This window comes from Protopterus annectens, chromosome 6.part0 (assembly GCF_019279795.1).
Source record: "Protopterus annectens isolate FY-2018-M chromosome 6.part0, PAN1.0, whole genome shotgun sequence".
Lineage (NCBI taxonomy): Eukaryota > Metazoa > Chordata > Ceratodontiformes > Protopteridae > Protopterus > Protopterus annectens.
Window position 1 is genome coordinate 421,064,008 of NC_056737.1, and position 12,406 is coordinate 421,076,413.

Genomic DNA, 12,406 nt, shown 5'->3' on the forward strand with positions numbered 1-12,406 from the left:
ACTGCAACAGTGAATACACTCGAACATCTAAATTTATGGTAAGTGTACACAACTGTACCTTGTGGTAAACAGGCTAAAATTACAAATAAAGCACTTGGAGTGATTTTGAGGTGTTAAAATAGGTCTGGAAACAAAAAGAGACTAAAAAAACATTTTTTAGTTCTAGGGTGGAGTTTTCCTTTTAAGTATTGCTCTTTTTAACTTAGAAAGTAGTTACAATAATATGATTTGTGTTAGCAAGCATTTTCTGAAGGATATAAAGTCTGAAACTCAATTGTATGTCATAATTTAGTGATGTCAGTCCTCTGTGATTTGCTGGAAAACCACAGATTTTATGAGGAACAGACCAAAAATATTAGGATTCTTACACTCCTAGCTCTTAACCTCTTGGCGCAAAAAATCTGGACAAAGCCTAAAATAATGGAGGGACAAAGCCCCCAAAATAGGGACAAATTTTAAATATTGCTCTTATAAACTTAAAGTTGCCAGAGTAAACGGTCTTGTGTTGTCATGCATTTTCTGAAGGATATGAAGTCTAAAACTCAAATGCCTGCTATTATTATAGTGAATTCAGTCATCACTGATTTGCCACAAAAATCCAGAAAACCACACATTTTATGAGGAATAGGCCAAAAATATGAGGCAAAAATCTGGACAGTTGAGAGGTATGCTCATGCATCACCACTGAACTATAGCTGTTACTTTGAAAAGAACAATTAATTCAGTTACATTTTCAAACCTGTCATTCTAGCATTCCTTAAATTGTTGTTGTAAAAATGGCAACTAATGAGAGTCAAGGGAAACAAAGTAATTAAAAATACAGATTGTTGATGATCATCAAAAGTATGCAGTCATGTTACTGTTGTAAGCCGTTGAGAGAGAAAAAAACACAGTAAATTATCCTCGTCTTCACCTGTAAAATGACATCAGGAAAGCAAAGGCATTGACTGTAAAACAAAATCATGCTGTCCATGGCAACGTCGTTTCAGGGCATTTTGGGGTATAACAAATTAGAAAACAATAATAACCACTTACTTTGATGCAGAGACTGTAGTAATGCAGAAAAATTAAAGATATGCTGAAAAGCAGTTTTTTCATACATACGTGTGTGTGTGTGTGTGTGTGTGTGTGTGTGTGTGTGTGTGTGTGTGTGTGTGTGTCTGTATATATATATATATATATATATATATATATATATATATATATATATATATAGACACACACACACACTCACACACTCACACACACAGTGGATATAAAAAGTGTACACACCCCTGAAAAAAATGCCAGGTTTGTATGATATAAAAAAATGAGATCACAATAAATCATTTCAAAACTTTTTCCACCTTTAATGTGACCTATAACCTGTACAATTCAATTGAAAACAAACAAACAAATCTGTTAGGGGAAAAATATAAAAAATAAAAAACATACAATAAGCTGGTTGCATAAGTGTGCACACCTTTAAACTAAAACTTTGTTGAAGGACATTTTGATTTAATTACAACATTCAGTCTTCTTAGGTACATACCTGCCATCAATTCGAGACTGATTAACCCCAAATAAATTTCAGCTGTCCTGGTAGAATTTTCCTGACATTTGCTCAGTTGCCTGCTACAGCAAAAGCCATGGTTCTAGCAGAGAGATTACAAAGCATCAAAGGGATCTCATTTTTGAAAGGTATCAGTCAGGAGAAGGGTACAAAAAAATTTCCACAGCATTGGATATACCATGGAACACAGTGAAGACAATCATCAAAAAGTAGATAAAATATGGGACAACAGAGACGTTGCAAAGAACTGGCCGTCCCTCCAAAATTGATGAAAAGACCAGATGAAAATGGTCAGGGAGGCTGCCAAGAGACCTACAGCAACACTGAAGGAGCTGCAGGAATTTCTGGGAAGTACTGGTTGTGTACTACATGTGACAACAATTTCCCATATTTTCCATATGTCTGGAGTATGGGGTAGGGTTATAAGACGGAAGCCTTTTCTTACACAGAAAAACATCCAGGCCTGGCTAAAAGTTGCAAAACAATAAATCAAGTCTCCCAAAGGAATGCAGGAAAATGTGTTATGGTCTGTTGAGACCAAGGCTGAACTTTTTGGCCACAATTCCAAAAGGTACGTGTGGTCCCAAAAATAATGCTTTGCATCACCAAAAGAACACCATCCCCACGGTGAAGTATGGTGGTGGCAATATCATGCTTTGGGGTTACTTTTCTTCAGCTGGAACCGGGACTTTAGTCAAGGTGGAGAAAATTATGAACAGTTCCAAATACCAGTCACTTCTGGCCCAAAACCTTCAGGTGTCTGCTAGAAAGCTGAAGATGAAGAGGAGTTTCACCTTTCAACATGACAGTGACTCCAAGCATACATTCAAATCAACAAAAGAGTGGCTTCACCAGAAGAAAATTAAAGTTTTGGAATGGTCCAGCCAGAGCCCAGACCTAAATCCAATGGAGCTGTAAGAGAGCTGTGCACAAGAGATGCCCTCGCAATCTGACAGCTTTGGAGCACTTTTGCAAGGAAGAGTGGGCAAATATTGCCAAGTCAAGATGTGCCTTGCTGATGGATTCCTACCCAAGAACACTGAATGCTGTAATTAAATCAAAAGGTGCTTTAACAAAGTATTAGTTTAAGGGTGTGCACACTTATGCAACCAGCTTATGGCACATTTTTTATTTTTTATATTTTTTCCCCTAACAGATTTTTTGTTTTTCAATTAATTGTATAGGTTATAGGTGTGGAGGCCGGGGGGAGAAAAGCTCCAAGTTGCATACCTTGGTCGTCGTCTTCTTTCAGCTGCTCTCATTAGGGGTCACCACAGTGGATCAACTGTTTCCATTTCTTCCTGTCCTCTGCATCTTGCTCTGTCACACCAACCACCTGCATGTCCTCTCTCACCACATCCATAAACCTTATCTTAGGCCTTCCTCTTTTCCCGTTACCTGGCAGCTTCATCCTTAGCATCTTTTTCCCAATATACTCTGCATCCCTCCTCAGCACATGTCCAAACCAACGTAATCTTGCCTCTCTGGCTTTGGCACCAAACCTTCCAACCTGGGCTGACCCTCTAATATACTTATTCCTAATCCTGTCCATCCTCGTCACACCCAGTGCAAATCTTAACATCTTCAACTCTGCCACGCCAAGCTCTGACTCCTACCTTTTTGTCAGTGCCACTGTCTCCAACCCATATAACATAGCTGGTCTCACTACCTTCTTGTAGACCTTCCTTTTCACTCTTACTGGTACTCGTCTGTCACAAATCACTCCTGACACTCTTCTCCACCCACTCCATCCTGCCTGTACTCTTTTCTTCACCTCTCTTCCACACTCACCATTACTCTGAACTGTTGATCCCAAGTATTTAAACTCATTCACCTTCACCACCTCTACTCCCTGCATCCTCATCATTCCTCTATCCTCCCTCTCATTCACACACACATATTCTGTCTTAGTCCTGCTGACCTTCATTCCTCTTCTCTCTAGAGCATATCTCCACCTCTTCAGGGTCTCCTCCACTTGTTCCCTACTCTCACTACAGATCACAATGTCATCTGCAAACATCATAGTCCATGGGGACTCCTGTTTGATCTCGTCTGTCAACCTGTCCATCACCATTGTAAATAAGAAAGGGCTCAGAGCTGATCCTTGATGTAATCCCACCTCCACCTTAAATGCATCCGTCACTCCCACCGCAGACCTCACTGCTGTCACACTACCCTCATACATATCCTGTACCACTCTTCCATACTTCTCTGACACTCCCGATTTCCTCATACAATACCACAACTCCTCTCTAGGCACCCTGTCATATGCTTTCTCTAAGTCCACAAAGACACAATGCAACTCCTTCTGACCTTCTCTGTACTTCTCCATCAACACTCTCAGACATCGCATCTGTAGTGCTCTTTCCTGGCATGAAACCATCTAATCATCACCTCCCTTCTTAACCTAGCTTCCACTACTCTTTCCCTTAACTTCATGATGTGACTGATCAATTTAATCCCTCTGTAGTTACTACAGCTCTGCACATCACCCTTATTCTTAAAAATCGGTACCAAAACACTTTTTCTCCATTCTTCAGGCATCCTCTCACTTTCCAAAATTTCATTAAACAATCTAGTTAAAAACTCAACTACCATTTCACTAAACACCTCCATGCTTCCACAGGTATGTCATCTGGACCAACAGCCTTTCCATTCTTCATCCTCTTCATAGCTATCCTTACTTCCTCCTTGCTAATCCACTGCACTTCATGATTCACTATCCGCACATCATCCAACCTTCTCTCATTCTCTTCATTCATCAGCCCCTCAAAGTACTCTTTCCATCTGCTCAACACACTCTCCTCGCGTGTGAGTAGGTTTCCCTCATTATCCTTTGTCACCCTTACCTGCTGCACATCTTTACTAGCTCGGTCCCCCTGTCTAACCAATCGGAACAGGTCCTTTTCTCCCTCCTTAGTGTCCAACCTTTCATACAACCCTTCATACGCCATATCCTTAGCCTTCGCTACCATTCTCTTTGCCATGCACCTCATCTCCTTGTACTCTTGTCTACTTTATTCATCTCTCTAACAATCCCACTTCTTCTTCGCCAACCTCTTTCTCTGTATACTCTCCTGTACTTCTTCATTCCATCACCAAGTCTCCTTGTCCTCCTTCCTCTTTCCAGATGTCACACCAAGCACCTTTCTAGCCATCTCTCTTACTAGCTCTGCTGTAGTTATTCAGCTATTCGGTAACTCTTCACTGCCACCCAGTGCCTGTCTTAACTCTTCCCTGAACTCCACCTCACAATTACTTTTTTTCAATTTTCACCATTTGATCCTTGGTGCTGCCCTCACACTCATCCTCCTCTTGTTGATCACCAATGTCATCCTGCAAACCACCATCCTATGCTGCCTAACTACACTTTCCCCTGCCACCTCTTTACAGTCTCCAATCTCCTTCAAACTGGCCCTTCTACATAAGATATAATCCACCTGTGTGCATCTTCCTCCACTCTTTTATGTCACCCTATGCTCCTCCCTCTTGTTAAAATATGTATTCATCACAGCCATGTCCATCCTTTTAACAAATCCACTACCATCTGACCGTCTGCATTCCTTTGCTTAACACCATACCTACCCATCACTTCCTCATCCCCTCTGTTCCCTTCACGAAACATGCCCATTGAAATCTGCTCCAATCACCAGTCTCTCACCCTTGGGTACAGTCATCACCACTTCATCCAACTCACTCCAAAATTTTTCTTTTTCATCCATCACACACCCAACTTGTGGAGCATATGCACTAGCAACATTCATCATTACACCATCAATTTCCAGCTTCATAAACATCACTCTATCCAACACTCTTTTCACCTCTAAAGCACTCTTAGCATACTGTTCCTTCAGGATAACCCCTACGCCATTTCTCCTCCCACCCACACCATGATAAAACAACTTGAACCCGCCTCCGATACACCTAACCTTGCTCCCCTTCCATCTGGTCTCTTGCACACACAATATATCAACCTTCCTTCAGTCTATCATATCAGCTAGCTCTCTCCCTATACCAGTCATACTGCCAACATTCAAAGTTCCAACCCTCACTATCACAGTCCTAGCCCTTTGCTGCCTTTGGGCATGCCTTCCCCCTCTTCTCCTCCTTTGGCCAGCAGTAGCCCAATTTTCGCCAGAACCCTGTTGGCCAACAGTACTGGTGGTGATCGTTTTTAAAAAGCAGTGAATATAACAATATATGAGAGGGATTGTTACAAGCTCCAAGTTACATACCTTAATCTGCAAGCAAATACCACAGAATATAACAATATATTAGAGAGATTGTTATAGATACAATATCAGACTGACAAGATAATATTACACAGCATTTGTAGAAGAAAACACAACATATGAACTTATGGGTCTATATTAAATCAGCAAACGCTTAAAATAGCGAATGCTGATTTATCTACCCATTAAGTGTGAAACCTTAAAATCTCGAAGACACAGAACAGCGGTTTTTTTTCCCAGGGAAAAGAATTGCTGTTCCACAAAAAAAAAAAAAGTTCAAAACACAGAATAAAGTGGGGGGCTTCACCCCCACACCCCCCTACTTAAATATACCAACTCTGAGATCGCACCACAGTGGAGGAAATGGCAAAGTCCGGAAAACGGCCCAGCAATTTTTTTTCCTGGGAAAAAAATCGCTGTTCTGTGTCTTCGGGATTTTCAGGTTTCACTCTTAATGGGTCGATAAATCAGCGTTCGCTTTTTTAAGCATTCGCTGACTTAAAGGGAACCTAAACTTTTAATACATATTATACAATATGGCCTTCACATGCATATATATATATATATATATATATATATATATATATATATATATATATATATGTAGTTTCACTTCATAATCTCGAAATGCTGAAATCATGAATTTCAGCATTTCTAAACTCTGAAGCCGAACCATTCACAATCCCGAAACCCACAATCACGAACATACGTACACCACATAACACACACAACATTCGACCTACAGCACACAAAGCACACAACCCTATACTACATATAAGCAGGGGGCAAGCTCCCCTGCACCCCCCTACTTATATATACCAACTCCGAGATCGCACGTAACGAAAAGAAAAGAAAACTCACACCACAGCTTTCTACATTCACTTGTACATAAATATACATCACACATACACAAACATCAACAAATCCAACACTCACACTCATACTTACACCTCCCTACTTTTACCCACACATACAACATACAAAAACACATACACTCACTCACCCACCTTCCATTTCAGACACCATACCAGCCAAACACTTCACGCAATGTACTGGAAATGCATAAGTGCAGATTCGAGATATTCAAATTCAGTCTTATGCACTTTCAGCATTCAGCATTTTCAGCTTCATGGTCTCGGAATGCTGAAATTCGAGATTTCAGCATTTCGAGGTTATGAAGCGAAACTATATATTTGTTTGTTTGTGTCTTTCGGCTTTTCCCGGTTAGGGGTCGCCACAGCTGAACTCCGGTCCGCTAATGATTGGTAGTGGATTTTTACGTACCGGGTTACCAGCCCTGACGCACAACCTTTCAACAAAGGCACGCCCCATTCATGTATACCTCCAAACAGAAGACGCTCTAGCTGAGAATCGAACGGGACAACGTCTTGCTATGAGGCGACAACACTACCACAGCACCACCACTACAGTTAAGTGAAACTATATATATATATATATATATATATATATATATATATATATATATACACACACATACACATATACACACACACACACGCTCGCGCGCGTATTTGAATAGGAGAAATGGGTAGAGACACAAACATCTGTACATATGCATGTTTCTCTCTCTCTGTGTATGTATGTGTGCTTGCTTTAATTGTAGGATCAAATATTTTACATAGAAAATGTTGGACTAGGTTTCCTGATAACATGATAGGAAAATCATCTGAAGTGTTGAAATATATACATGGGGATGATCTTTGAAGGTAGAGTTAATGAAAAAGAGTTATGTGATATTGCCTTTGTTAAAAGTTGTAGAAAAGAGCTGCATGCAGAAGAAGCCACTTAGATTAATCCAAAAATGTCAGACGGAGTTTGGTTAAATGTAGGACCATGAGTGGATTTATTTCACTGGTTAATGAAGTTGGGTGAATAAACATCATGTAGATACTTGGGTTTTGCTCAGCAAATTTAAGTAACTAATTCAGATAGTTGTACTGTGACTTTGAATATGTGCTAAGTATCACGTCTCTTCTTTCAGGATATTTTCTACCCTGTCAAAACAAGTGGAGCTGAAAGAACATCCTAGATCCACTTCCAAAAATTCACAAAATCTTCACTAGTAGGATGGTGATTTGGAAAATTCACAAATGCATTTAATAGTTCAAATGACCAGAGACTTCGTTTGAAAGGTTATTTTCAAAAGGTCATAAACTAAGATAAAGCCGTTATATGAGGCAGAGACATTTTAGCATTACTGGGTTACCTCAGATTCTGTACTGTAATCAACAATCTTAACAGGTAGAAGAATTCAGCCAGTGAACTCCTTTGTTAATTCTTATAATGAGCTGGTGGCCTACAGCATAGTGGTTGCTGTTTACCTAAAACTGTGATACAAATAATCTAGCAGTTATGTAAATGCAAACGAGTAGAGGTAAGCTGTTTGACTTTAACAACCAGAATACTTGTGTTTCTCCGCTAGACATAGAGCAAGTACCATCCCTTCTTCAATAAGTCAACATTCTCATTTGTCTGACGTTATGGTTGATTCAGCACTGAGTATGGTGCAGTATATAGCACTGTTCCAAAATGAATGGCCTATGGTATCCACAGACAGATGTTTGAGGGAGACATTCAATTTAGAAAAATTTTTCAGTACACTTTCTTCACCCATTTCTAACACCCTCAAAGTCTCAACAAGTAACAGCAAAGCTTCTACTAAAATGCAACCAAAAAGTTACAGAAAGCATGTAATTAGTATCCCAGTCAGAAGGCCTTGTGTATCCAAAGAAAGATGGTGAAATGTGGAGACTTATTTTTAAAACTGGCACTTTGGAAGGATAGAGCTTTAAAAGAAATATTAATTCATTGCTACAGCAGTTGTTCCAGGGAGCTGGGATCACTACCATAGCCTTGAAAGATGTGTATTTGAATATTCTCATCTTTCCCTTCATCAGAGGTTTCTTAGATTCAGAATCGGAAAACAGCATTTGTTTGGGGTCCTACCATTTGGTTAAGGACTTCCCCAAGATCTTGGTATTTAGTCATTGGTACCGTACCTCTGAGCAAATCTAGGACACTGTGACATTCAGGCATGTTCAACTCAATATTTAGTAAACAGCCTGAAGATAGTCATACTATTCTCACAGTCCTTAATCTGTCATTAAATTGCAAGAAGTCTGTTTTCATGCATGACCAGTAAGAAACTTTTCTGTGAGCAATTCTGGATTCTTCTTTTCAGAAGTATTTCTTTCTAAACATGAGATTTCTGAATTTAAATTGTTTTTCACAGGCCATTGCCCTGTCCACATTATCATTGAGTTTGCTGAAACTTTTGGTTTGCATCAGCCAAGTACCCTCAAGTTCCTAGCACCAAGCTGCATATGATAAAGTTTCAGTATTGCCTTCACAGTTTTGTGGTCAGACAGCTGATCTTTTAGAACTTTGTCTTTGATAAAGCAATTGAATTGGTGGTTGGGCAGAATGAATTTGAACCTTACAAACTTCTTTTTACTAACTTGTAGCTTCTGTGACTATAGACAGTTAGACTCTAGCTTGATAATTTACTTTTATGATTGGTCTTTTCACAGAATATAGGTTTCTTTCCAGATGAAGATAGAAATCAACTTGAACAAAGTGCAGTAGGGTTATTCATATTCAAAAACAGTATTTCCACTGAGAGTTCAGAGAAAGCAGATAAAAGTAATGTCTCTGGAAAATAACCAGGCAAATGTGGACATTGTCCCTGAACCTCCATTCTCAGCTTTTTTATCTGCAAAACATAGACATTTTTTGGCAGACTGAGCCTGATGGGTTTACCTTGACCGTAAGTGGCACTTGCTTTCTCATCTGTTCTTGGAGTTAACCAAAATATAGTGGCAACTGAAGACCCTGTTTACATCCCAGGGTAATGCAGCTACCCAAGCTTTCAGGCAGAGCTTACAGTACTCTTTGAAGCCCTTGGGAAAACAACATATTTTATACATTCTGTGCATTTCTCTTCTCAGAGAGTTCTGCTGAAGACTGCAAAATAGTTTGTCTTATTCTCATAGCTCTATTTTGGACCAAGCAGATGTAGTTTTCCTATTGTGTCTGGCAGGAAAGTCTGTCCATCTCAGTAACTAGACGCTGCGACTTTTACAAATCCTAGATTACTTTCTGGGACTTTTCTAAATGTCTGTGTGTCCTACTTGGGTTTAAGAATACTGCTTGATCTTGTCACTATGCCTCTCTTGAGAACCAGGTTTTGGCTTCTAGGCATCTTTTACAAAAGGAGTAATTCATATGAAATCTCCAGAGAGTACTCCTATACCTGGTTGCCATTTGAACCTTGTTCAGAAAAAATGTAAAGCCTTCATTTGAAGTTATATACACAGTGCCTGAGAAGTTCATCTCTTCAGCTCAGTGAATTTGAAGTGCACTGTGTTATATGCTATGTAATATTTTGTAAGAAGACTGTCATCTTCCAAGTCTTCTTTCTTAAAGTCAGATTAGGTACTGCTTTAAACAAAAGAGCAATCTGTCTTCCTTGTCCTTACCGTAAATATGTTAAGGACATTATTTCACACAAAGTGACCACAGAAGACAACTGTATACATTTCTAATGCCAACAAATTTAAGAAGGCTGGTAAACATTTTTTTCTGCTTTGCACCTAACAGTTTGGATTATTGATGGAAAACAGTCTCACACTAGATAGCTTCTTTCACTGGATTCTGCTGCTTTTCCAGAAGACAACCTTTTCTTTGGGAAATCTATGTGTGCTGCTGTTTGGTCCTACATTCATCCCTTTATTTGCCGCAGCAGTGTCCTGAGCTATACCTGCTGGGGTTGCCACCCGAAATGTGATATAGTTTGATATTGGTCCTGTCTTGTTAATATGAAGACAGACTATTGAAATATGGTGCATTTCTGTGAAATACTAACAATAACACTAGATGACTGAAGTGTCCTTGTCTTCACAGTATAGTTCTGCCTTCATTCCTGGCAAGACTATTTATGCATTTAACCCTCTTCCCATGTAGATATGTGAAGTTTGATGACTAGTGATACCCAGCCTTAGTTGTTAAATTTCCACCTTCCAACAAGGCAGTTATGTTGGATTTATCTTTTACTGAGAAAAAAAGTCCTTTTCAGTATGTTATCAAATTATGATGGCAGAGTAGAGTGAAAGACAGCTAACACCTTACTGCCTTTTTGTCCTTGGTCCTCCACCAGGAATTCCTAGGTGGCAGACATTGCAGTGACTTCTTTTGTCTGTGTCTGTCTGCGTCACCCTTTTCATAAGTTTGGACTGTACTGATTAGTGGAGCTTTAGCAGCCAGCATGATGGTGTGTATAGCTCGTGTCATGCACAATGACCATGTGATTCATAATCTATACCTTAGTGATGCTGTGCCTTTAGTCAAAAAGAGACTACTTGTCTGGAGAATAAGTACTGTACCGGTTACTGTGTATGTTTTCATAAGTCTTGCAGGATATATTTTATAATGTGTGTGGATTTTTTTTTTTTTCGGAATTGGAGAAAGCCAAAAATTATAGGGAAGGGGGTAAAGGCACAAAATCAATGACAGATTTTAAGTATTGTCCCTTATAAGCTCAGTGATTTGTTAGAATTACAAATGTTGCTTTAACAGGAGGATAGGGCATTACTGTGAAGATGGACAGAGATGGACCTCACTGTCCCTTAACCCATATCCACTAGATACAAAGAAGTCTTGATTCCCTTTTACTTATATCTCACCAGACCTATTATTGAATACAATGCACCTTTTGGCATGTATTTGTCTAAATGCATCACTTTTTTTGAGGGAACTTAGAAATTCATAACCATAAGGATCAGTGGTCTCAAAATCATAGTTGTCAGGACAGACTGTCAGCCTCAGCCCATTATAGTCTCCTCCATGGTGGTCTGTGTCTAGCATTTTAAGCCGTAAAAGATCCAACTCCTTTGGGCTCTTATTCCTTTACAGAGCAAACTGTACCTAAAATGCCTTTCTCTCTCACCTCTGGAACAAGCTTCCACTACATATCAAGCTGGGTAGCACCCTTGCCACCTTCAGGGTAAACCTAGGTAATTAGATAGGCAGCTTCAAATTTTGCCCCAGTCTGTCTTGTTTTGCCCTCCTTGTGACTGGGGGAAACTTTTCAGTGTTTTCTTTTTTGTCTAGGGTTGTAATGATCTGCAGACTGCCTACTACTTAGCAATGAACTTGAGGGCATGAAGTTTTAACCTCAAATGTCTGTCATTATTTATCAACATTCTCCTCAGTGATTTGCCAGAAAACTACAAATTCTAAGAGGAACAGACCAAAAATATGAGGCACAAATCTTGACATTTTGTAAAATTATGGACAGCTTAGCGGTATGATGACTAACATACTATTATTCATCACTCATGATATAAAACTTTTTTCTAGTTGGGATGCCCATGAAATCAATTCATTATCCATCCAGTTTCTTTTAAGGTAGTGAACTCCAGTCATATAGTTTATGGCTTTTGCCTGTCCTAACTTTACATGATTCTCTGGTGTAAGGATTATCAGGGTACTACTTTTTGAGGGATCCCAGCATTTTCATTAGGCAGAATAATGAGCAGACTAGATAAGCCAAGCAGTCCTTGTCCACTGACAAATTCTATATTTCTTGTATTTTTTCATTGTT

General features: G+C 39.4%; 1 protein-coding gene across 1 annotated transcript in view; it reads left to right on the forward strand.

The window, feature by feature from the left end:
- The window catches only part of PACS2 (phosphofurin acidic cluster sorting protein 2), a 1,734,969-nt gene that overhangs the window by 903,896 nt on the left and 818,667 nt on the right, over positions 1-12,406 (forward strand). The gene's annotated exons all lie outside the window — the stretch shown is intronic.